Source organism: Enhydra lutris, unplaced genomic scaffold, assembly GCF_002288905.1.
Source record: "Enhydra lutris kenyoni isolate GAN:26980312 unplaced genomic scaffold, ASM228890v2 scaffoldscaffold71, whole genome shotgun sequence".
NCBI lineage: Eukaryota > Metazoa > Chordata > Mammalia > Carnivora > Mustelidae > Enhydra > Enhydra lutris.
In genome coordinates this window covers 626,718-654,292 of record NW_019154155.1, presented here as the reverse complement: position 1 = coordinate 654,292, position 27,575 = coordinate 626,718, and the positions used below count along the sequence as shown (strand labels likewise).

Genomic DNA, 27,575 nt, shown 5'->3' with positions numbered 1-27,575 from the left:
ACAGTGTCCCACTTTTAAGAAAGGAAGTTTAAAAAATTCTGGGATTCTGGGATGTCTTAATGGGCAAGTGTGTTGTAGCTCTTGTTTGCTAAATTCTGGAACAAATCTTCAGGGACCTCTTGGCCTTGCCCTGTTTTCCTGTCTTTCCTGTTGGTCAACTCACTCCCCCACTGGGACCACCACTGTCCCTCTGTCTCCTGCATCTGTTCTGCCTCCTCCTTTCTTTCTTGTGCTCCCAGGCTGTTTCTGAGTGTCGTGAATGAAACTGCCTGATGGTGCCAGTTGGTACCCCTCCACATTTGTATTTAATGGTTGTAGATTGTTCTATAATGTTGCTAAACAGCGTTTAAAAAACTTTGTCGAAGTCAGCAATCTTTTCTCAAGCTGGAAGCCTTATTTTATCTCAAGCAAGTTATTTATCTCTTTATGCCCCTTGCACAAAAGCTCATTAACCGTTTGGCTGAATTGAAATAAGTGTTCTGTTGACCCAGATTCTCCTGCTCTTTGCTTGGTTGAAGCCCAGCACTTTAAAGCACTTAGAGTGGTGACCCATGGGGGCCAATACGAGGTCACTGGACACACTCAAGTTCAACTTTCCAGGTTGAAATAGGTCAGGAAGAGGCATTGTGATTTTTCTTTTACCTAGGCATTCAAGAAAATTCACTTATTTGGCACATGTTTTTTGAGTGTGGGCTGTGGGCCAAGCACTGAGCTGGGTACTAGGAATTTATGAATGAAAATGAAAATGAAAAAAATTTTCATAGTGAAGAGTAGAGTAAGGAGTCAAAAGTGTTAGGGCCCACAGGTGGCTGGCTGCCCAGGGCCAGACCTCTCTGCCATGAACATTAAAAAACCTCAAACAAACAAACAAAAAACCCTTAATATTTGCTGCAGGCAGAAGCACCATACAACTAGGTAATCCATTTTGCCTTTGAAAATGGATTCCATTAACTGTGAATTTCTGAACATTTTAACCTCTAAATTCTTTGATCTCTTAGCCGCTCAGTGCATTGCTGTGATAATGAATAACTAGGCCAATTTAAGAATAGAATGAAATCTGAACTTCGATCGTCTTGGTTTTTTAGGTTCTTGTATGCTCATGTATTCACTGTTTGTTTCCTTCTGGACCAGGAGGTTGTCGTGAACGATTCTCCGCAAAGCCCTGGGGGTATAGAGATAGATGCAGGCCACCCTTCCTGGCGGGAGGATGTGAATGGGTGTGGAGGGGAACAGGTTGTAGTTAGTGGTGGTGGCAGAGAAGTAGTAAGTGGTAACAGCAGTGATAGGTGCTGTCTGTTGCTCACCCCGTGTAAGGCCCACAGTGTCCTGTGGGATAGCTCACATAACTCCCCCAGTCTCATTTTTGTAGTTCAGGAAATGTAGGCTTACATCACCTGCCGGAGTGCTGGAGTGTATAAGTGCAGCTCAGTTCCGGCTTGCGAGCCCACCATTCGGTGCTGCCCCTTTGGTTGGTGGGCACGGAGAAGGGGAAAGTGGCTGCTTCGGGGAAACTGAGCAGTGCTTTGTGGTGGAAATGACCCGAGCCCACTCGCGGGGAGGCCCAGAGAGCAGGGAGAGGCAGGTGCTCAGAAATGTGGGAGTGGACAGCTCAGGAGAAGCGGCAGAGGCCGCCCCGCAGACGGGCACCCTGGGGATCCTATTCCAGAGTGGCAGGGCAGGGAGGAGTCTTTCCAGGGAAGACTGTGCCCAGCTTGGTGGCAGTGCCCAGAAGACAGAACCAGTGAAACAAACTGGCAGGCCCGTGGTGTCGATGGGCAGGGTGTGCTGCCTCCCTCGGGCCACATCTGGTATGTGTTGTTCTGGGCGCTGCACCTCCTGGAAGGACAGGCCGGAGAGCACCCGGGAAAGGCTGGAGGGACGGGGACATCGAACCCTGCCTTCAGATACTTGGATGTTTGCTGAGCTGAGGCTGTGTTAGGTTCTACTTGGTTTCAGTGGGCAGAACAGAGTGTTGGTTGGTTTGCAGTTAGAAAGATGTAAGCTTTCACTGAATATAAAGAAAGCCTTATTTCAAATAGTGTTTCTTAACAAGTGGGGTTCCAAACTCACAGTTTCCCTCTCCCCGAACAGTGTTCAGGCAGGTGGGTGCAGGGAGAGCGAGGGCGGAGGAGAGCTCTGTGCTGCCTGGGGGCTGGATCTCAACCTCCTTCTAACCCTTGCCCGTGAGTTTCCGTTAGCTTCCCTGGAGACGGGCAGGCAGGTGCACACTTTGCATTTTGTGAGCAAGCGCCGGATCTGGTGCACTTGATCCTGACTTCCTCACGCTGTCCTAATAGTTAAGTGATGATACAGCACTTATCTTTATATTAAGTCTGTATACTCTGTGCATCTCACAAGGCAGTAATCAGTCCTTGGTGTCACTTTGAGCCCCATGCAGATTTGAAGTCTTTTCCCATTTATTGCAGCTGCCACTAACGTTTTCTTCTCCTACCGCGCGCTGCCCGTATCTGTGGCCACTTAGCACTTTCAGACTTGCTGTGTGGTGTCTTTCCGGGCATGGGCTCACCTTTTTCTGACTCCTGGTTGTATCTCTCACGCACAGTAGGAATAAGTGTTTGAATGGACCAGTGAGTGGTTGACATGACCCAGAACTTTATCTGGGCTATTCAAGTCTTCGACCATTATTAGCCCAGAGGTGTGGACCAGCTGTGGATCTCTGCAAAACTCATATCAGGAATTGATCGTTTGTTCCCTGTATTTTACTAGGTAGTTACACAGTTCGTTAAGTTAACGGGAAGAAAATATTATTTTATGATCCTTGTATTAAGGTCTGGGATAAGTACTTTTTAATGAACAGATTACCCAAAACTGGGAGAATTTTTCATTTGCACTCATAATTAATGTGGTTTTATTAATTATTAAATACGTGAAAGTGAACCTGGCTGAGCATGTGATACCTATAGGTGACCAGTGAACGTCAGCTAGCTGCAATAATTTCTGTTTTATTCACAGCAATATCCCTTCTGTGACTTGTTTCATATTTTTTGTATTTATTTACTCTTTCCCACCAGATAAAGCTCTCTGGAGGCCAAGACCTTGTCTTATTGCTTAAGTGTTTTTGTTTTACCTTCTACGAAAGAACTCACTCATACATTGAATTGAATTGTGGGGCCAGCTAAGTGTGTCCCTTCTGGCTCTGATTTCAGACACGTAGGGCTGATCCAGCCTTGGGAATTAGAACACAGGTGTCAACCTGAGAGGCCAGGGAGGGGAAATGCCAGACTGCCGTTTTACTGTGTTGTCAGACAATTCTAGCTAAAAACATTCTTATTAGACATTCTGATGAGCTTTGTTTCTCTGAAGCTAACGGAGGCTGCGTGGTTCTAAAGTGCCTACCAGTCTTGTAAATAGAACTTTATATGTGAACAGTTAAGAACACTGATGACGTGGTCTCCTAGGGAGGGAGGGATTTAGAATTTGAGTCTGGTTAACAGGGTAGCCCTGGAAAGCACGGCAGGGGAACAGCTCTCTGAAACACCTTCTCTTTGCAGAACTAGAATTGGGAAGCTGTAAGGGGATGACAAGGACCAAAATAGTAAACAAAGCCTTGTACAATCAGATTAGGATAATCTTGGCAGATTAACAGTGACTCATTTGGACACAACCTGTTCTCAGGTTAAACGTTTTCGTGTTCCAGAGTTATTTATCTCACATTGACTTGGATGTTGTGGATAACTAAGATAAAGGGGCATATTACTGGGGACAACTTTATTATCATTGACCTTTTAAAATGCTCTGGAGAACAAAATTAGGTGTTTTGTGAGATTAAATTCAGTTATTCCTCTCAGCAGAGTGTAGAGGAATGTAAATTGAACATCAGCTGAACTGCTTAGGAGATGAATGGGCTGTAATAGATTTGTAATGACCGGAGCTCATCATAAAGCCATTTGGTCCTCATCCATAAATGTGTTTGGACACATTTCCCTAGAGAGTTACTTACCCTGGCTTGATTATTCTTGCTCTGTGATTATTCCTTGCAATAATGTCATGGTACCATTTTTTCTTTTCTTGCTTTTTACACTGAATAGCATAAGGAATTTTAATTTTAGCAGTATTTTAAGAATTAGGCTGCGGTCTGATGCCCTCATATTGATAGTGGTGTTCAAAACCTGAAGGAGCAGGGATAAGTACTTCTTGGAAGGGAACTTTGTTTTATTTATTTATTTTCTAAGATTTTATTTATTTGAGAAAGAGCGAAAGTGAGAGCACAAGCAAGGCAGAGGGAGAGGGAGAAGCAGACTCCCCACTAAGCAGGGAGCCCAATGCTGGGCTCAATCTCAGGACCATGGATCATGACCTGAGCCAAAGGCAGATGCTTAACCGACTGAGCCACCTAGTGCCCCTGAATGGAATTTTAGGGGGAGGAGTCCTTACAGATCATCCAGTTTGTTCCTCTGTTCATTGGCTTGTTCATTCATCTATTCAGCAAATACTTGAGTGTTCACATACCTTTCTCTTGGTATTCCTTTCCCCAGATACTGGTAATAACCCCTCAACTCAGTGTCTCAAGCCTAAATTGTTAAGAACTGCACTGTTCGGCACAGTAGCTGTTAGTCATGTGATGCTATTTAAATTAACATTCATTAAAATGAAATAAAATTAAAAATTCAGTTTCTCACCACGCTAGCCACATTCCAAGTGCTCAGTCAAGTGCTCTGTGCAGCTGGAGGCTGCCATTTTGGATGGTGTTGGTCTATAAAACACATCCATCATTGCCGGACAGTACTCTGTCTTCCGAGAGACATTACCTAGCATCCCATCGACTTCATCACCCACCATCTACCTATGTCTCTCAGGTTTGTTCCCTTTAAAAAATTCTCCCATCTTATTTTAGGTCATCATCATCTGTCCTCTGAATTAAGGCACCTATGTTACCACGGCTGTGATGTCTTTCCTGCCACTCCCTCCCCTCAGTGGCTCCGCTCCCTCCCTTGTGGTCTCTTAATACCATGTATATGCCTTTATCTCACTGAATACTAATTCCTTGTTTGTACGCTTTTCTTCTGGTGGACCAAGAACTTGTTGCGGTTGTAGGACTGGGCTTTGATCTTCCAGGGTGGGGACACACACCGTGCCTGACACATCACTACAATAAATAAGTGTTTATTGAGCAGATAAAGAGCTGAATGGATGGGGGAGGAGGTTGTATTGGTTGCATTCTGAAGGCTAGGCACAACAGGGATGCATGGAATCGAGAAGAAGGCCTTCATGCTGTGGGAGCATCATGGATGTGGGCCCGGTGGTAGGAAGTGACAGGGCACTTAGACCACGGCCACAGAGAAGCATTTTCAGCACCATCCAGAGGTTAACCATGGGACATAAATAGAATTTCAGTTCTGGTGTTGCATATAAATGTGTTTCCCTGACACCTCTAAGTAGAGGTGCTGGATTTCACACTTAATAACCTTAAACTGTAGCTTCAGAGGAGTTAAAGATATGCTCTACCCTGTAAAATTAAGCACCACACTCACAAAGTCTAGTTGATTCTTCAAGACTGTTATGGTTCCTGACTTAAGTAAGGCATGAGAGCAGCCGAGCAGGAAAGAAAAATGCACGTGTACATGTCCAGAAGGTGGCTCATACAGAAGAGTGACCGCAGCCAGACAGACCGATCCTGACCCTGCTTCCTCCAGGCTCTGTCATCCTGGGCATGTCACCTTCTGGTCCTTGGTTTCCTCGTTTTTTGATGGAGATGGATATTACCTGCATTGTGAGGATTAAGTTAAAATGTATGTGACATGTGAGTGCTGTGCTTAATCCTGATTAAAGCTATTCACCAAGAGATAGCTGTTACCAAATTAATAGTACATAGCATTTTAGGCAAGTGGGAAAACTCACAGTTGTATTTCCCAAAGGAAGAATTGACATGATTGCTAAACACAGAAATGTTTCAGGTCATCCTGAAAACATGCACGTCGGACCCTTTCCTCCACAGTTAGCTAGACAGACCATCTCTAACGTGAAATGTACCGGGCTAGTTACTTTCAGAGTCATGCAGATAAGGTGATCTGGTAGAGGTTAAAATTGGGCCCGGAGAATCAAAATCCTAGGGCTGATTCTCTGTTTGGAAATAAGGTGATCACTAATGCAAATTACTTAGGAAAAACTCACTTTTCTTTTACTGTGCATAATCAAGAGCATGCTCTACAGCTGCTCCTAAGGAAGGGGAAGAAAATTATGTGCTGCTTTTAATTTTAAATAAGCAAACTCGTGGGACGTGTGTAGATTAGAGGATCATTGAATGATCTGTTTTTTCCCCTACTTTCAAAATGGTAGTGACAGTCTCAGCTGTGTATGTTCTCATCCAACCGGCCTACGTATAATTCATGCATATCCAGAGACTCCTCTTAGGGAGACTCAGAGTTGCTTTCCCTTTCGGTAATTGTACACAGTTCCCTTCCTGTGTCTGCATGGCCTTTGCCTGGCCTCACTCCTCCCTGCTCCTTGTTCCCCGAGACTGTTGGATGTATCCCACTCCACCGCCTCGCTCTTGCTTTCACACAGCTACCTTATTGTATTATAATTACTGGCAGGCATTGGTCACCATCACAGGACTGTGAGTTCTCTGATGAGCAGGCATTGTCTTACTCATTTTTGTGTCTGCATTGTTGCCTTACAATGGGGAGACTTAGTCATACAAGATGCTTGGTAAACTTCTGCTGAATTAACGAACGATAGTCACCAAATTTTTCTTCTGCGTATTCTTCCTAAGTGAACCATAACTCTGTTTGGGTAGGGAACTCTATCATCCTTTCTGGTACCGCCTAGCTCCAGAGCATTTATAAACAATATCAGATTGCTCTAGAGTCTTGCTGTTATGAATATCTGGTATTCTGGAAGCACTTCTTAGGGTAGATTCAGCAAGTATTAAATCTTTGATACTGCTTTATCTGCATACATTCTATTAAAGTATTTAGAAAGGGATCACCGAGATTTTTATTGAATTTAAACAGATTTTTAAAAAAGATTTATTTGTTTATTTGGGGGGTGGTGTGGAATAGGGGGAGAGAGAAAGAGTCATAAGTAAACTTTCTGGGGAGCCCAGAGCCTGATGCCAGGGCTCGATCTCAGGACCCTGAGATCATGACCTGAGCCGAAACAAGGAGTCCACGCTTGACCAACTGCACCCCTGTATTTAAATTCAGGCGCCCCTGAATCTAATATTTTTGTGTGAAAAATTGGTACAGAAGCTCTTGTCTGATAGAGTTCTTTTGTGAATCATCAATGTTCAGTTCATTGTGGGCAGTACTAAAACCTTAAATGTATGTGTGTTGAATCTATGAACTGAGCTGTTCAGTTGAATATACCTGTAATATGCTTGGCTTTTTGTTTTTCTGCCTCTAAGCTATTTACTCTGATTTCTTGATGTTAATTTCAGAGCTCATTCCAGGATAGGGAGTTGGAATTATACAGGAATTCACATACCTTATTAGCTCCTGGCTTAAACTAATTAAAAAAACTAGTTCCCTTGATGAAATCGTTTAAATGTGAAATTTGAATTTAAGACTTTTATGAAGACTTGAATGCTTTTTACTTACTGTTATTTAATTTTTTTTTTCAGTTTTAATTTTGATTGCTGTACTATTGTTATCTGAGCCAAAGTGGTGATGCTACCTGAGGGGAATTTCTGCAACCCATAAGTCAGCAGTTATATGGTAAGGATGTGTACCTCTTACCCTTAAAGCCAATTAATTTCTTTAACATTGTAGTTCAGAATTTTAATTTGAAATGGAATACTATAAAATAGTTTAATATTTCAAAATATTACATATTAATATATTTTAATCTATAAATATTAATAGCAGATAATATTTTAGAGTTTTAACTCCTAATCAACAGTTCAAGAATTTGAAAGAGAAAATATGTAACTTGATATATTCATTTCATATTAATTTTTGTGTGAAAAACAAAAGTGGCTATATAGTTTATGACTTATTAAACTGGGGTCTCATTTTTCCTTCCTCATATTTTTCCCATTTACTTTTTATCCCTGGGCTTTAATTAGTTTTTTATTATCTGATTTTTGTTAATAATGAATGGATATGAGCAGTCAAGATGATAAAACTTAAACCTCGTTGGATTTTACTACAACTTACTCTGAACTGAGGTGGTGTTGATTCCAACGGGCTGAAATGAGGTTTTGAATTATTTAGAGATTTAAATGATCTATATTAGCTTTATCTTCAAGGGATAATTCAAGAGTAATGAAATATGGCCAACCAGTAAGGCGAGTTACTCCTTTGAGCTTCATTTTCCATGTACAAAATGTTTATCATTTGTTTTATAGAGTTGTAAAAATCAAATGAGATGATCTATGTGAAATTGTCTTTTTCTTCCTTTCATTTATTAATTTTTTTTGGAAGGGTAGAAGGAAAATAACAAGTCTGTTGATTTTGAGATGGGCTTTAGAGAGAACATAATGCTCTTAATATCCTTTAGAGGAAAGGATGCTGGAAGACTTGATCTTCAGTTCTGTCTCACTTCGTAGACAAATCATTTCATTAATTTACTATCAGAAATTTGAATTTTGTTTTCATACTTTCACTTTCCAGCTAACTTTTCAGGAATATATCTGTATTTCTTGACTATAATGAAACTAAGCTAGAAATCATTATCAGATATCTTTGAAATCTCCAAACATTTTGAAATTAAATATCACATTCTGAAAGTCCCATGGGTCAAAGAGAAAGTCACAAGGGAAATTAGAAAATATTTTGAATTGAATGAAAATGAAAATACAACATATCCAAATTTATGGGATTCACCTAAAGCAGTACTTCCAGGGGGAATTTATAGTGTTGAATGCTTATAATAGGAAACAGAAGATTTGAAACAATAATCTAAACCTTTACCTTAAGAAATTAGAGGGCAAAGAGCAACTTAAACCCAGAACAAGCAGAGAAGAAGTTACCAAAGATATGAGCAGAAATCATTGAAATAAAAAATAGAAAAACTGTAGGAAAAAAGATCAGTGAAACCAAAAGCTGAGTTTCTTTTTGAGATCAATAAAAATTGATCTACTTGTAGTTGTACTAATCAGGGAAAAAAAGAGAAAGCAAAAAATTCCTAATATCAGAAAAGAGAGACCATCAATATAGATTCTACAAAAGGAAGTTCAAGGGAATATTATGATAACTTAGATAAATGGACAGATTTCATCAAAGTCACAAGGTGTTTAACTTGATTTCCATGCTTTCACTTTACAGGTAATTTTTCAGGAATATGTCTTTTTTTTTTTTTTTTTACCTTATTGAAACTAAGCTAGAAGTCGGTATCATATTATCTGTGAAATCTCCAAATATTTTGAAATTAAATATCATATTCTAAAAATCCTTTTAGAAGGAATGGATAACACGCATAGCTCTTTATTCAAGAAGTTGAATTTGTAGTTAACCCCTCTCTTCCCCCCAAAAACCCTCAAAGCCTAATTGGACTCACTGGTGAATTCTACCAACTTAACTAAGAAAGAAGTAAAGCCAATTATATACAAAATCTTCAGAAAATAGAAGGAACACTAATTTATTTTAGGATGCCATTATTACTCTGATATTAAAAAAAGAGGTATTTCTCAGAATACTAGCAACCTGAATAAAGTTTATATAAAAAGTATAATACATCATGCTAAGGTGCCATTGGTTCTTCTTTTGAAGATCAGTTATGTAATTCAATCCATATCAACAAACTACACAGAATTCTTCAAACCTGTATGATCATCTCACTAGGTGTAAAAAGAGCATTTGACAATAGTCCTAATTTATTCATGATAAAAACTCAGAAAAGTAGGAGCTTTCTCAACTTGATAAGAGGTATCTATGAAAGACCTACAGCTAATAATTACAATTATTGGTGAAAGACTTAATGTTTTTGCCTCACATTGGGAATAAGGAAGAATGGGCACTTACTGTTCTTACTCAGAATTGTCCTAGTCAGTGCAATAAAGCAAAAAAAGAGATAAAATGCATATAGATACAGAAAGAAGAAAAATTAAAGTCCATGGCAAGAGACCTGAGAAATGAGCTTTTAGCCTTATAGTCTCTGTAATATAGGGAAGGAGACAGTGGGTGTGGGAGTAAATATTGAATGCCTGTAGACAGTATCTACTACATTTTGGTTTCTGTGGTTATGATCTGAAAGTCATAAGAGCAAGGCCACATTTATATGACTTTTTGGTTTAAGTTACTGTTTTCTCTAAAGTTAAAAGTCAGCATGATCTTTGGGAGATGTCTCAGTTCAGCATTTCTTCTTCTAATATAACCAGAAAGCTTTGTGTGGTACTTAAAAGTTATGCATTGGTTTAAACTTCATTAAACAGCTCTTGGTTTTTGATTTAAAGAAAAAGGCTATATGAAACAATGCTAAGGTGTTTCTTTAAATTCTAAGACAGCGTACAAAATTACTTGGTAAATCTATTATAACTATCATATATCTTTGGATGAGGTAAAATTACTTCGTATGCTTGTTGTCCGTATTTTAGAATACATTGACACGTTTTGTATAATAATGTAAGCCACGTATTATGCCCATTGATTTGTGCTAAGTAATTTCCATATACATATTTTTATGATCTTTGGCAAGTAAGAATTGAGGAAACCCTGAGTCCTTGTCCTAATTGCCTAGAATAGTTGTATGGCGAGACAATGTGTCTCCAGATGGTGTTACTGGAATCGTTCCTAAGTCTCTTGCAGTCATATAGTGTTTCAGCCTCAGTGGAATGGCTTACAAATGTAAACAAATACATAGTTTACCCTTGATCTTAGCCAAAAGGCCAAGAAGCGATAATAAATGTATGGTTTAATAGTTGTGTGCCTTTCCATTTTAATTGCAGTTGACCCTTGAAACAGTGCGGCGGTTAGGGACGCTGACCCCCACACAGTCAAATGCACTTACAACGTTTGGCTCCCCCAAACTTAACTACTGAGAGCCTTGACTAGAAGCCTTACCAATAATATAAACAGTTAACATGTATTTTTTATATTATGTGTATGTATACTGTATTCTTACAGTAAATTAGAGAAAAGATGTTACTAAAAAAATCACAAGGAAAAGAAAATCCATTTACAATACTGTACTGTTGTAATAGAAAAAAATCCACTTACAAGTGGACCTGTGCAGTTCGAACCCATATAGTTCCAGTGTTAGCTGTGCGTGTTATCGACCATATCAGTTGGTGCTAGATACTAGGTATGGCAGAGTAGTGGTACAGTAGAGGGAGTGTAAGTTTAGGAGTTAATAGAAGATCTTGGGTTCAAATGCTAAAAACATACAGGCTTAAGCTCTTGAGCAAAATCACTTAAATCCTTGATCCTCCTTTCCCTCATCTAAAAGGAGGATAATCTTGACGAGCTGCTGAAAACATTAAAAAAAATACTCAGAGCTTCTAGCAGACAGTGGGTGCTCAAATGGTGATGCTAAAAGAGGGTCTTAGTTGCAGAAATGTTATACGACTTTGGTATCTTACAGAGCTGGTTTTGAATTGGGTTGGAAGAATTAATGTTTTTAAAATACCTCTACTGCACAAAGCAATCTACAGATTCAGGGGAAACCCTATCAAGATTCCAAGTGTATTTTTCACAGAAATAGAACCTAATTTTAAAATTTGTATGGAACCACAAAAGATCCTGTCTGGATAGCCAAAGCAATCCTGAGAAAGAACAAAGCCAGAGGCATCGTGCTCCCCGATTTCAATCTGTATTACCAAGCTATAGTAATCAAAACATTATGGTCTTAATATAAAAGCAAACACATAGATCAGTGGACTAGAATAGAGAGCCCAAAAATACATCCATGCATATATGGTCAATTTATGATAGAGCAGCCAAGAATATACAATGACACAGTCTCTTCAACAAATGGTGTGAGGAAAACTGGACAGCTACATGCAAAAGAATGAAACTGGACCACTACCTCTACAGCATACACAAAAATTAACTCAAAATGGACTAAAGACTTGAATGTAAGATCTGATCCATAAGAGTTCTACAAGAAAGTATAGGTAGTCTGGGCGATTATTTTTTGGATCTGAATTCCAAAAGCAAGGGCAACAAAAGCAAAAAAAAAAAAAAAAAAGGAACTACGTTAAACTAAAAAGCTTCTGCACAGCAAAGGAAATCATCAGCAAAATGAAAAGGCAAACTACTGAAGGGAAGAAAATATTTGCAACTCATATCTCTGATGAGAGGTTAATATCAAGATATACAAAAAGCTCATACAACTCAATAGCAAGAAAAATATTAAAAAGGGGGCAGAAAATTTGAATAAATTTTTTTTCAAAGAAGACATTGGATGGACAGCAGGTACATGAAAAGATGCTCAATATCACTGATCATCAGGGAAATGCAAATCAAAACCACAGTGAGATATCCCTTCACACATATTAGAATGGCTGTTATCAAAAAGATAATAAATGTTGGTGACAATATAGAAGAGAAGGAACCCTCATGCCCTGTTGGTGGGAATGTAAATTGGCGCAACCATTGTGGAAAATAGTCTGGAGGTTCCTCGAAAAGCTACAAGTAGAACTGCCTTATGATTCAGCAGTTCCACTTCTGGGTATTTATCCATTGAAAACGAAAATTTGAAAAGATATCTGTACCCCTGTGTTCATTGCAGCATTATTTTCAATAGACTAGATATGCAAACAGCTTAAGTGTCCATCAGTGGATGAATGAATAAAGAAGATATGGTGTGTGGAAACCGTAATGGAATACTATTCAACCATAAAAAAGAATAAAATCTTGCCATTTGAGGGAACCTGGATGGAACTTAAGGAGATTATGCTAGTGAAATAAAGACAAAAGCTGTATGATTTCACTTATATGAAGAATTAAAAAACAAAAACAAAAAACCAAGGTTATAGATGCGGAGAACAGATAGATGGGTGCCAGAGGCAGAGAGTCGAAGGTGGGAGAAATGGGTGAAGGGTTCAGAAGGTACAGACTTCCAAATAAGTCCTGGGGATGACATGCACAGCACGGCAACTCTAGTTAGTAATACTGTATTGCATATTTGAAAATTGTGAAAACAGAGTAAATCTTAAAAGTCCCCATTACAAGAAAAAAAGTTGTCACTACATGTGGTGATGATCATTTTTATATACAAATTTCAAATCACTATGATGTGCATCTGCAGCTAACACAGTTGACCCTTGAACAGCACAGGGGTTGGGGTGCCAGCCCACACACAGTTGAAAATCTGCATATAACTTTTGACTGTTCAAAAGCTTTACTAATAGCCTTTTGTTGACGGGAAGCCTCACTGATAACATAAGCAGTTGATTAACATCTACTTTGTATGTCATATTTATCAGAAATTGTATTCTTACAATAAGGTAAGTGAGAGAAATGTCAGTGTCACTAGGAAAATCATAAGGAGAGAATATGTTTACAGTACTGTACCATATTTATAAAAAAAAACCCAAACAAAAATAAAAACCACATATAAATGGACCTGTGCAGTTCAAACTCTTGTTGTCCTAGGGTCAACTATATAGTGTTAAACCTCAATTTAAAAAAAAAAAATATTGGTATCTGACAGAAATCAGTTTTGAGTTTAAGTTCTTTTGTATTTTACTAGTGCTGTCCCCTGGGATAAGTTACTTTTTGAGCCCTGACCTCTTTAGCTGTTAAGTGGGTGCCATTAAGTTGTAGCATGTAGGACATAGGTGACGTACTATATATAAATGCTTCTGTATGCAAATGTTCCCATTCATCATCTGTAACTGGTCCACTACCGTCAGCTTTATGATTTGTGTTCTTTGGTCGATTTTTTATAAAGTTACCTAGAAACCCTGCCTGATCCTTTGGGTGGTGCTCATGACTTCCTTGCTGGAATATGCTCAGAAGAATGGAGTTGATAGGATGCCAGACTTGAAGTTTTGAGACCAAGGACATAGGTTGCAAATTTGAGAAATTTTACTCTCTCATATTTCTCTTCCTGCTTTCATGGCCTAAACAATTGGGAATAGTTAACTAAAATAGCCATTTAATTGATCTTAACTTTCTTTCGTGAGTGCAGTTTCTTGTTGCCAAAAACATTGCCATCAGAATGCTTTTTGTTTAGAAAAACACCGAAATTCAGTGTAGTAGCACGTATGCTAGGGAAACAGTTGCTAGATTTCACAGCTTTATTGTTATTTTAATTTTATTGCCTTTTAATTGTGTTCTTTCATGTGAAATTGCCAACATTTGGCTGTTTTTACCTACAAAAGTGGTAATTTCATATGGTTCAACTGGTTTTGGGGTTTGGTGATAATATTTTTGTCACACGCTTGGCAAATTGTCTAATTTTGTATCTTATAGTTTGCTGTTTCCTCTAAGAACTTAATGAGTTTTAATGCCTTTTGGATTTTGTAAATTTGTTTGGTGAATGTCATTCTCAAATGATGTGAATGAGTAAAGTAGAGAAAAATAGGTGATACTTCTTAACAAAAAGAGGAGGTGATGACTAATTTTTGAGAAAACTTTTAATTTACGGCTAACTGGATAATTGGAAACAAAAACTAGAGCTTTTAAAGCCTTACACCTCATAGGCGATATCAAGTAAATTCTGAGTACCTAAAAATTATTTCTGAATTTTTAAAGTTCTTTGAGATCAGCGTTTTTCTGAAAGTTGTGTGTCTAGCACGTGTTAAAATGTTGATGTTTTTAGGTTCTGAGTGTTTACTGTTGTATTTTATGTTGTAAAAACAATGCCTTTTAGCTTAATTTAACATTCTATTTGTAAAATGTATATAGTTCTCCTGTTTATTATTACCTTGAATGAGGAGCTGACGATTTGAGTTTTGTTTAAAAGGGCACTAATTTAACAAATACTTCGTGTGGATTAGAAGTAATAATATTGTGGTAAACTGTGTAGGAGCTTTTCATGTTCATCACAATGTGGTACTAGTTAATGTCTTCTCTTGCTGTCCAATTAAGGTGAAAAGGGAGGCAGTTCAATTCTTTTTTATTTGTCAAAGAAGCATTTGTTTGTTTCCTAGGAGTAACATGTAGTGACTTCCTTGCACTTGGTGGTGTTCCGTGGGTCTGCAGGTGGGCTTTCTCCTGGAAGCCCTTTCAGGCAAGCAGGTGGGGGTGATGGCTGCTGCAAGGACTCGGGTTTAGTGGGACTTAATGGCTCCCCCAGGCCTCATATCTTGAGGAACGAGGGTTTCCGCTTGCTGCTTCCCTGCAGGGCTGGAGAGCTGACTGTTTTGGGTAACACACTCCTTGATGAGGCTGGCGGGTTCAGAGCCCTCTGGGTGAGGGGATTGTGTAGGGAGAAAACTTGCCTTAGGGAACTGAGCTCATTGCTGCTTATGATGCCATGAACTGGCCCTTTGTAAATACTCTTGGAGCAGTGGCCTGTCTCTGTGCTAAATTTCTCTTGTGTGTCTGTCTCTTCCGTGGTGATACTCAGTCCTGTGTCTGCGGCTCACAATGGAGTCATCTTGGCTTGGTCATCATTTTAGAACTAAGTAGTAAAGAAATGTTCAGGGATCTCCCAGTTAATTTTCTGTCCTCATTTCGTATCCATCTCCACTGATCCATTTTTGGAAGTTTTATGGAGCCATAATTGACATACAGTAAACTGTGACTATTTGAAATGTACAGTCTCGTAAGTTCTGGCATGTGCGCACACTCATGACATCATCACCATCAACAAGAAAGTGAGTAGTGTGCTATTACCCACAGAAGTTGCCTCGTGGCCCTTTTTCATCCCTCCTTCCTGTCAGTTCCCCACCTCCAGAGCCACCACTGATCTGCTTTTTGTCTCTGTAGATTAGTTTGCATTTCCTGGAATGTTATTGTAAAGAAAGAACACTCTGTGATGTGTCTCCTGTACACTAAATTCTTCACGCAACACTTCTTCTTTTCTGACACCAAATGTGTGGGTTTTCCACATATCAGGCAATTTGACACCAGCTGGGTGTCCTTTAGTTTAGCTCAATTCTGACATTTATCTCCCTGGAGACAGCATCAGATCTTACAGGTTAAGAGTTCTGTCCCATTGCACTGCCCCACAACCTGCCCAACTTCACTCTTAAGCCCAGACTGTTCCCTCCACTTCCAACTGGCTCTAAATTGGGCATTCCCACGACCCCCTTCTTGGGGTTTATTAATTAGCCTGAGTGGCTTACAGAACTCAGGACACCAGTTTGCTTACTAGATTCCTAGTTTATTACAAAATATTTTGAGGATACGGTTGAATAGCTAGAGGTCTGGCACATCACATGAGCTTCTGTCCCCATGGGGTTTGGGATACGCCACTCTCCCAACATAGCAATGCATTCTGGCTCACCAACCTGGAAGCTCTATCCTTTTGGGTTTTTATGGAGGCTTTATTACATAGGTTGATTGATTAAATCATTGACCCGTGGTGTGCTTGAACTCAATCAAGTCCATCCCTTTTCCCCAAAGTTGGGGGTGGGTGGGACTGAAAGTTCCAACCCTCTGATCACATGATAGGTTCCCCTGGCAACCAGCCCCAATCCTTAGTGGCTTTCCTGAAGTCACTTCAGTAACATACTCAGGTGAGGTGGAGAGGGATTTTATTACAAATATGAAAATCATAGCTCTTATCACTTAGGAAATTTCAAGGATTTTAGGAGCTCTGTGCCAGAAATGGGGATGAAAACCAAATATATGTGTCTTATTATAAATCACAATATCACAGTTATGTAAAAGGAATATACTTTTTATTCAGTATATACTCTTTATGGTCTTTTTTTTATTCAGCATAATTATCTTGAGGTTCATTCATGTTGTTACATGTATCAATAATTCATACCATGTTATTGCTGATGAGCTGAGTTTATCTAGTCACCTTTGGTGGGTTTGGGGATTGTTTTTAATTTTGGCTCCTTTTGAGCTACTATCAGTAAAGCTGTATGAACATTCATGTGCAAATTTGCATGTGGGCATGTGCTTTTATTTCTTTTGCATAAATACCTGGGAGTGGAATGGCTGGATCATATGGTGAGTGTGTTTAACTTTCTAGAACACTGCCACACTGTTTTCACGAGTGATTGTGTTAGTTTCCATTTTCTTCAGCAGGGTGTGAGCATTCCTGTTGCTCCACATCCCTACCAGCACCTGGTATGGTCGGTCTTTCTAAGGCTGGCCACTCTCTTAGGAGTGTGGTTGCACCTCACTGTGGTTTTCATTCGCACCGCCTTCATGATAAATGCCATTGAGTTTCTTTCAGTTCATCCTCTGCAAAGTGTCTGTTCAAAACATTTGCTCATATATTTAATTGAATAGTTTGCTTTATTACTGAGTTTTGAGAGTTCTTTATGTATTCTGCATATAAGACCTTTAGTAGATATGTGATTTTTACTTCTGTCCATTTTATTAGCAATTTTTCCCCTTTTATTCCAGAATGTAACTTTGGGGAGTGATGTGTGATTCATTTATATTCTTATTTTTGGCACTTTCCCCTGTCAAGTGACACACGAACTCCTTGCCACCCTCTTCACTTTTTCCCTACCTTTTCTTCCCCTTTATGTCAATATATTCGGTCTGTGTTCTCTTTCCTTAGGACCAGCTTCTCAACCAGCTGTACCAGAGTTAATCCCTTCCAGGGTATAGTCCTCTCTTCAGGGCAGAAATGATTTTTAATTATTATTGAATGTGTTTGTTGACTCTAGGATGGTCAGTGCATTGTTTCTTGAGTCTGGAGATCTACCATTCTAGTGTTGATCAGTGTTGGGTTGGCCTGGCCTCAAGTACCCCAGACTCCTTGTCAGAAGCCAGAGCAGGGGTTCAGAATCAAAGATGGAAACCCTGGAGACAGACTTACCAATATCCCCTAGTTACTAAATGTTTATTTTTAATTTAATTCACTGTGCTTACTGTGTGATTTAAATTTTTTGGAATTCTTTCACTTTTTTTGGTGTTACTTAGTTCATGGCGAAAGTTTTCATATATGTTTAAAAAGAATACATTCTTGTATTGTTATGTACAGATTTTTAAAGTGCTGTCAGTTAAAATTTGCTAATTATATAGTTCAAAATATGAATTCTTTTGGTTTCTGAAGTATGTTGGCATCGTGTACAAAAAAAGAATAAAAATTCTCAATATGAAACATGCATTTGCCTTCATTTATTTTATTGCTTTTCACTTGAGTTTCTCTCATGTCTTATAGTAATATTGCTGTCCTTGTCCCCTTTTTGTTGTTAGCATTGGCCTGGTATATATTTGCAGGCAAAATTTTCTGCCTTCTTGCTTATTTTGTTTTGGATACGCTCTTCAGCTTTTTTAAAAAAACTGAGTTTGTGTGTTGCCTTTTTTTTGTTGTTGTTAACAGTGATTTATGTACAGGTTTGAACTGCATGGGTCCACTTCTGTGTGAATTTTTTTTTTATATCGTACAGTACTTTAAATGTATTTTCTCTTCCTTATGTCTTTCTTAGTATTTTCTTTTCTCTAGCTTACTTTATTGTAAGAATACAGTTTATAATACATATAATACACAAAGTATGTTAGTTGACTTTACGTTACTGGTAAGGCTTCTGGTCAACAGTAGACTGTTAGTCATTAAGTTTTTGGGGAGTCCAAAGTTGTATGTGGATTTCTGACAGTGCAGGGGGGTGAGAGGAGCCCCTAACCCTCATGTTGCCAAAGGCTCTATGTAGTGGATAAAAATAGTGATGCCAGGTCCATACTGCCTGCTTTTGAATTTAGGCTCCGCCACTAACTGTTATGAGGTGTTGGTCAAGTCTACCTAACTCTCGGTGCTTTAGTTTCTTCTCTGCCACAGGGAAGTATTAATAAATAGTTTCTACCTCAGTTTATAAGAATTAAATGAATTAGTATATTTAAAACACATAATAATGCCTGACACATTATGTAAGTCTTAGCCACTATACTAACAGATGAGTTCATCAATGAACATTCATTAAAATTATGCAGAAGACCACTGTTAGTGCTTTTTATTTCATTAAAATTTTTAAAAATCCATTTCCTGCCCACTGCTGAGTTTATTCAGTTTTTTTCCATAATAGTTTTTTATTGATACACCAAGTATTTTATACTTGTTTGCACTGAATTAAAACAATAATTAAACATACAATACCTGAATATATTCTCTTTTTTTGAGAACTTGGAACCCATTTGAGATTAAAGTGCTCTTTGACTCTCATGTCCATCCATCCCCCTTAGAGGTTATCACTGTTATGAACTTGGGATGTTTTCTTCTAGACCTTTGATAGGCCTATCTGTATATACACACATAAAGGAGATATGTAGTCACTTTTGCACAAATACTGTAGTGTTATTGTGAACCTTGCTTTTTTCATTTATCACCGTATTTTTGAGTTCACTCCATATATATTTACCTTGTTGCTTTTGACAGCTACCTTTCCCTCTCGTAGTCATTTCCAGTTTTTCACTACGGCAGTGATGTAGTGAACATTATTGTACAGGAATCCCTGTGCACAAGTGAGGGTATTTCTCTCAAAAGAATAAGAAGCAGAAATGGGAGGTCAAGGATATGATATTCTTAGTTTTACTGGTTATAATCCTATGGAAAGACAAGTTGCCATTATTTACACATCCATGAACTAACTCTACTATTTAACTTTCGGATACTTGATAGACACACTTAAATTTTCCCAGTATAGTAAGGGAGAAAAATCGTATTTCTTGTGGTTCCACTATCCTTATTGCTGGGGAGATGGGGTATCCTCCTATCTCTGGGTTGGTTGCTATTTGTGCTTTTCTGACATGAGTTGTCTAGGTCTTCCCATTATGGTTCTCCAGCCACACACACTGATGGCCACATCCTCTCTGTCCTGTGTTTTGTTTATTATGTTCTTTAGTCCAATATTTCTGCTTTTTAACTTCTGGAGAGTATCTATCATTTATAATGCTCTCATCTTACTGCATATATTTTAAGTGTAGATCTGTTTTTTCCATTTCTGGGGATTTGAAGCCTAAGGAGAAGCCTAGACAAGATGTTCTGTTTATACCTTTTACCTAGACTTGTTTCTCTTTCTTCAGTCTTCCTGTTCAAATTACGTATCTTTTGAAATGATTTCCTGTAAAGAGTTAATAGCAACACACACACACACACCCTACTTCTTATAAATGCCTCATTTTGATTGAGAGATTTACTTAGTATTGCTAGGGCCTAAAGAAGAACAATGAGTTACCTATTACCCAAGTCAAGGAAAAGGAGAGGGTCCCTTACCCTTGTCCCAAAGATTATGTTAAACTTTAGTTTTCCTTACCATACCCACACACTACAGCATTTCTCTGATTCCCCTTAGAGACCATATAACTTTCTGGCCGATGTCAAACGAGATTTGAGTTACCAGGCGTCATGCTGAATCATCCTCAGCAGAGGTGGAGGTGGAATGCTTCCCTGGCCTGGGAGCTAGGATAGGACACAAATATCTGGCTTTCCAGGATGGTTAACCAAAGGCCAGCTACTTACAAAAACTCATGTGTATCAAAAATACAAACCAGAATAAGATTAGGAGCTCTATGGCAACAGTGTAGCATCAGGAGTTGGGGGACCAGACAAGACCACCTATTTAGTACAATAATAAGTTATCTTCTATAAACAGAAATTTGGAAATGTAGATCAACTTCTTCCTTTCATGGTTGGAGAGGACCACTCACAGCAGATTGTCAGGTGCTTGGTTCAGTGTTGGGAGGGTACCTGGAAGAGGAGGGAATAGAAGCATCATATGGGAAGTCAAGGCTTACGTGGATACCAAGGCAGAGAATTGTTGCTGCCTTGGCTGCCTTTATATACTGATAGAACACAGAAATGAGGTTGCCTTGGCTTGGTGGCATATTTACAAATGCAGCTCATGAGGGAACATTTACAAATGGGAATGTGGTGGGCAGAGCACCAGCCAAGTCAGAGAGGAAGCCTCTCATGTCTCCTGGGTCCTTGGCAAAGCTCAATAATGCGGGTCATCTGGGATGTCTTTGTCTTGATCTCTGACTATAAAATGTGAAGAAGTTAGTCTATATCTCCCAGGTTCCATTTATCTAAAAAAGTTTATTTTATTAAATAGCTGGTTTTGTCTGACTGGCCAAAATAGGGAAGGAAAATAGTTCCTGGCAAAAGCATCTTCAGGGCTCCTAGAGTGGTACCATGCATCAGGATAAATTTGAATCACAGGAAAGAAACAGAAAACTGATGTATGCTCAAGTTTAAATATATATAAAATATATTCTGTCATGTCAGGTGTACTGAGTGTCTGGTTATATGGGCAGCAGGGCCTTATACAGGGACTTGGAAACAGAAGACGAAAAATGAAACATTTTTAAAACATTTCACATCTAATAAGAGCTTAGTAATTTATTTAAATAAAAAATCCATACTAAAGAAACATAAGAATCAATTTAGGTAAATTTGGATAAATAGAGATAAATGGTGGAAAGTTTTAGAACAGAGGCTTTCTTTTTTTTTGGTAGTGCTCATCACCGTCCCCCATGATCCCCAGGAGGGAAGAGCAGAGGAAAGAGACCCAAGGATTGTTCTTGGTGATTGTTCTTTGCCAAGATTTCACTCTACTTCCCTGTATTCTCACCTGTGACAGATTGCTTTTCATCACTTATACTGGCTTTGAGTTTTCTTCCCTCAGCGGAGAAACTGCAAGACAGGAGCCAAAGGGGAAAACCTGGGTGGGGAGAAAACTCAACCTAGACATCGAATCTCTGCCTTTTCAGTTAGACCCACATATCAGCTTCCACCTGAAGTGTCTTCCAGTGCCTTTTTAAAACCCACAAAAGGCAAATGGTCACTTCTTATGTCAGAATGCCCTCATTAAATAGGTACTTGACAGGCTTTAGGTACATTACATTAGTCTGCAGACATGAATCTGCTGTTTTTCCCTGGGATACTTGCATAGTTATTGAGGCTGCTTAGCAATTTTTAAAAGTGATGGAATGCATCCCTTAAACCTTGAGTGAGGACCTCCGTTTTCCCATCTGCTGTGCTTAATGAGTAGCAGCCCCTGTGTGCCAGGCGTGGTGCTGCAGGGTCTGTGATGCCATGTCCCCCTCCCTCGCCCACCACGGAGTCTTTCTAATTAAGTTAAATTTAAATTAATTTGCCAGGTATGAGAAATACCTATAATGTAGTGGTTGTCATACTGAGTTGTAACTTAATTTATACATCTTTGTCTCTCACTAAACCATTAATTCCTTGAGTAAAAGGATTGTGTCTTTTTTTTCTTTTAAGGATTTTATTTTATTTATTTCTTGTGAGAGAGAGAATGAGGAGGGGGAGAGAGAGAAGCAGACTCTCTGCTGAGCGGGGAGCCCAATGCAGGACTTGACCCCAGGACCCTGAGACTGTGACCTGAGCCGAAGGCAGACTCTTAACCAAACAAGCCACCCAGGTGCCCCTAAAGGAATTGTGTCTTCTTTTTCTTTACTCTTTGTATTGGTACTGGCTAAAGAATAGTAAGAATGCACCAAGTGCTTGGAGAGCAGATGACTCCAATATGGTAGTTTCTGAAAGGCAGTGAAATATCTAACTGAAAGGACAAAACAGCATATCGGAGCTGGAGGGAATGGAGGGAGCATATCTTCTTCTTAAGAGGAAACTGAGGCCCACCTTAACTGTGATACCTGCTCAGGGTCACGTGGTGTTAGTGACAGAACTGGGACTATAAGCCTGGCCCCCTGTTCCTAATCTAGTGTTGTTTCACCATACCTTCCTGTGTCTCATCATGTAAAAATATACAGACCGTGTTCTGAATAGCAAAATGTAATCATTTATCCCAGCAAAGCGCTATTGATTAAATCTCACCCAGTTCCCCCCAGCCCTCTCAGCCCACCCCTCCCAGTTATGATCTAAAGCTTAGAGCTAAAAGAGGAGGCGAGGCAGGAGAGCTCTAGAAGGTAATGTAACCGGTTGGGAGTTGATGAATCTTAGGCTCTTCCACTGGCTGTGGGAATGCAGTATGAGGGGCGAACATCTCCCGGGGAATGTCAGTACGCAAGCAGCGTGCTGCGAGACTGGGGTGCACAGACATGGCCCTTGCCCTTCAAAATAAAAAGGGCCCAGTGGGAAGTATGGCGGGAAGCCGGAGCAAGGGCTTGGCAGCACTGTGTCCCTCTGTTCCATACGAGTGTGGGGCCAGGACCACCTCTGCTGGGGTCACTCTTGAGTACAAAACTCACACATTGAAGTCAACATGATTAAAAAGCCAGACATCTATTGCAGTACGCACGCGTTTAGCTCGGTGTGGGTAATGTGGTCCGCACCGCGTGATTTAGTCCTACCTCGCACAGCACTTTGATTGCCTGGCACGCGGCAATCAGAGCAAAGGTTACCAGCACATCAAGAATAGAAAAGACAGAATCATTAGCACTGTCAGGTTCTGCTGGCCGTGCGTGCTCTCAGAACTCACAGGATGGTCTTTATGGCTGCAGAGGGGAGAAAGAAAGCCATCCCCAAATCTATTCATGCGATTTTGTACACTCAGCTGTCACTATCAGTAATATTGTTTTAAAATATGTCATAAAGACTTAATGGAGTTAATATAAGTTACTCTGGATCCAGTCAGCCCTTCCTACAGTTGCAGTCCAGGCTGGGGAGTGATCACAGTTGTGGGTTTCAATTTAATTTATACTGCCCGTTGCAGTACATTCCATGCAGGAAAGTGATCTATTATCCATACTAATGATCCACACTAAGTGTTATTCCTTTTTTTCCAAAACAGTTTGCTCATTTTGGGGTCTGCGTGCAAATACTTCGAGTACACTCAAATATTTAGTCCTCGAGAATATCAGTTTCCTTTCTTTTTGCTTTGTGAATATAGTTAGCTGTTTAAAGTCTTAACAAAAGAGGAAGCTGATATGTTCGTCTTGTTCTTACCATGATGACAGAGGGTTTCTCTTTCAGTTAAGATGTAAAAGGTTTCTCTTTCAGTTAAGTTGTAAAAAGTTGCAAACAAGCATTGCTTCCCTCAGTAAGAAAGAGAAGAAGCCATTGATCTGTGAATTATTAACTTTTCTTGAATGGTGAAGTGTAGCAAGCCCTCTTGAGGGCAGAGGGACACTTAAGCTATTTTGTGTTTTGCAGAGCATGGGAGGAACAGGTGACTACCATAGAAGTGGCTAAAATGAGTTCTTAAAGGTTGAATGTGAGTTAACACATCTGTTTAGAATAACTAGGAGTCCAGATACAAGTGGGGGTTCACACTCACAAGCTCTTTTCCGCAGGCCTCTACCAAGTGCTCATGAGAAAGATGAGTGGCAAGCCTGGCGACTAGAAGGGACCCCACTGGTGGTGCAGCCATGTGGGAGATGACCATATTGGGGGACTGGCAGGATGAGACGTCTGTTATCCTGCCCCTTCTCTCCTTTGACACAGAAGTTGCTGGGAGGGCGGGAGATTGGCTAGCCCCCAAGACCCACATAAATTTTACTGCTTCTAGAGGAAGGCTTGGAAACCCTTTTGTCCACGCTTTGTAACCAGCAAAGGTCTGTTTCTGGGGCCAAGCATAGTAGCAAAAGCAGGACAACTTCTTAGCCCCATGATCTTTCATTGACAGAAAACAGAGTTCTCCTTGTGTTGCATGAGGAACAGAAAGCTCTCGTGCTGAAGACAGGGGCAGATACAAGACGGAGTTTAGCTGCCATAGGAAAGAAAGGCACAGATGCTGAGGAGGCCCTGCTCCGTGGTCCAGGTCCATAGGCCCTTCCTGGGATACAGGCTGGACCAGGAGAACCAAGAACTTAACCTGCCCCAACCATGAACTTCACATCTAGAAACAAAGCAATAACAGTTCTCTGCTGGAAGGTGAGAGTGTGGAGAGGGACTCCTTTATGACACAGGTGTGAAGGGACTGCTGGGTGGAGTAGGGACACTAAGAAAAATCTGGCATTTCAGACCCTCCACCATGTACAAGGTAGCAGCCCATCGCTGGGGGATTTTCGTGCTTGCTACATCGGATAGCCGTAGGTTTATTCAACTCCTCTGTAGTATTGGCATGCTGGAAGACCACGCAAGTCCATTTCCAGGCGGAAATACTGTTTAGCTAAGTTGCAGTGTTCTATGAATGATGACCAGCATTGAGCAAAAAAAATTATGCCACACAAGGCAAGAAAAATAGCCGTTGTCAGGAGATAACACTATCAACAGGAACAGGCTCAGAGATAACCCAGAAGTGGGAACTAGCAGAAACTTAAAAGTAACTGTGATTAGTGTATTAAAGAATATAGTAGAATAAAGTGGACAATATGCATGGACTCGTAGGGAATATCAACAGAGACAAAACCTTTTAAAAAAAAGTTAAATGGAAACTACTGGAAACAAAAAACATGAGTTGAGTTTGTTAGCAAACTGGGCATAGCTGAGGAAAGAACCTGCTAATTGAAGCTTAAGTCAACAATGTAAAATGAAATTATTGGATCAGGTGGCATTTTTGTTTTTAATTTCTTGAGGAATCGCCATACTGTTTTCCACAGTGGCTGCACCAGTTTACATTCCCATCAACCATGCACAGGGGTTCATTTTTCTCCACATCCTCGCCAACACTTGTCATTTCTTTTTTGTTTTTTTTGTTTGTTTGCTTGTTTTTATAATAGCCGTGCTGCCAGGTTTGAGGTAAGATCTCATCGTGGTTTTGGTTTGCATTTTCCCTGATGATTAGTGATGTTGAACATCCTCTCATGTGTCTGTTTTTAATCTAATTATTTGTTTTTAAAACTAATTTGAAATGATATGTGCACCCTTATGTTTATTGCAGCATTATTTACAATAGCCAAGATATGGAAGTGACCCAAGTGTCCACTGATAGTTGAATGGATAAAGAAGATAGGGCATGGGGCTGAAAGTTCGAAGCTTCTAATCATGGTTTGGTCTTTCTGGTGATCAGTCCTCATCTAGGAACCCACCGTTGGTCACCTCATTAGAACATAAGACATTCCTGTCACCCAGGAAATTACAAGGGATTTAGGAGCTTCATGTCAGAAGCTAGGATCAAAGACCAAGTATTACAATAAAAGATGTTCCTAGTACCCTTATCACTTACAAAGCTTTTGGGAGCTCTGTGCCAGGAACCCAGGGCAGATATGAATATACATCTTCTATTATTTCACAGAGGGAAAAAGAAAGTACAGAGGGTAGCACAAAACATCCAAGAACTATGGAACAATATCAGTAGTGTAATATACACATAATTGGAAATCTAAAAGGAGAAGAAAGTATTATCTGGAAGAAATACTTGAGGAAACAGTACTGAGAAGTATCCAGAACTAATGGAAGCAAAAAAAAGAAAAAAAGAAATACATACAGATCCAAGGATTTCAGAGAACCCCAAGCAGGATAAAAAAATGGGAACTGCTCCTCCAATTCTATAAACACAAGAACCAAGCTGCCAAAGTACCAAAGATAAAGAGGAAGGTCTTGAAGGCAGCCATAGGGAGAAGGAACATTACAAATGGAGGAACAAAGATAAGAATAATACTAGAATAACATCTTTAAAGTTCCAAAAGACAAAAAGCACAATCTTGTCAATCCAAATTTCTATACCTAGCAAAAAATATCTTTTAGAAAATAAGGGGTGCATGGCTGGCTGAGTCTTGATCTCAGAGTAGTGAGTTCAGGCCCCAGTAGGTGTGGCGCCTACTTTAAAAAAAAAAAAAAAATTTTTTTTTTTTTTAAATAAGAGCCATTTAAAGACTTTTTCAAACAAACAGAAGGTGGGGGAATTTATTGCCAGGAGATCAGCCCTAGCATGGAGGACATGGGGAGTTAGGAGAAGGGAGTTGGGGGAAATTGGAAGGGGAGGTGAACAATGAGAGATTTTGGACTCTGAAAAACAATCTGAAGGGTTTGAAGAGGTGGGGGGGTGGGAGGTTGGGGGAACCAGGTGGTGGGTATTAGAGAGGGCACGGATTGCATGGAGCACTAGGTGTGGTACAAAAACCATGAATACTGTTATGCTGAAAATAAATTTTAAAAAAATGATTTAAAAAAAAAAAAAAGAAAGAAATGTTAAAAGAAGTTCTAAGTGCCAGATGGCAGTTTGGATCTACACAAAGAAATGAAGAGACCCTGATATGAAAAATGAGAGTGAATATAAACACTTATTTTTTATTTTTAATTGGTTTATACAGTAATTGTTCAAAGTAAAAATAACAGTGTGTTATGGATTTATAATGTTAGTGAAATGTATGATGCCATAGGACACAGCATTGGAGGAAGAAAACAAGTGCACTCTTCCAGAGTTACTGTTCACAACTATGTTGAAGGTAGACTGTGGTATGTTAAACATATTTTAAGACCTAGGGAAACCGCTTAAAAAAAAAAGTTAAAACAAAAGTGAATAAAAGCCAGCTATAGAGATAAGATGACATAATACAAAATAATTATAAGAAAACAGAAAGAAGCAAATGGAGCAAAGAGCAGATGGGACCTATAGAAAACCACTGGCAAGATGGAAGGTTTAAATTCTACCATACCAACATTACATTGAACGTAAATGATCGAAGCGCACCAATTACAAGCCAGAAATTGTCAGACTGGATAAAAAAGCAAGACTGAGGGCACCTGGGTGGCTTAGTGGCTTAAGCCTCTGCCTTCAGCTCAGGTCATGATCC

General features: G+C 39.5%; 1 protein-coding gene across 2 annotated transcripts in view; it reads left to right on the top strand.

Moving 5' to 3' along the window:
• LOC111159899 (WAS protein family member 3) overlaps positions 1 to 27,575 on the top strand; it is a 134,450-nt gene that overhangs the window by 48,949 nt on the left and 57,926 nt on the right. For both annotated transcript variants that reach the window (XM_022522574.1, XM_022522573.1), the window contains exon 2: positions 7,583 to 7,676. The gene's annotated coding sequence lies outside the window, so the exon portion shown is untranslated. The remainder of the gene's footprint in view (positions 1 to 7,582; positions 7,677 to 27,575) is intronic.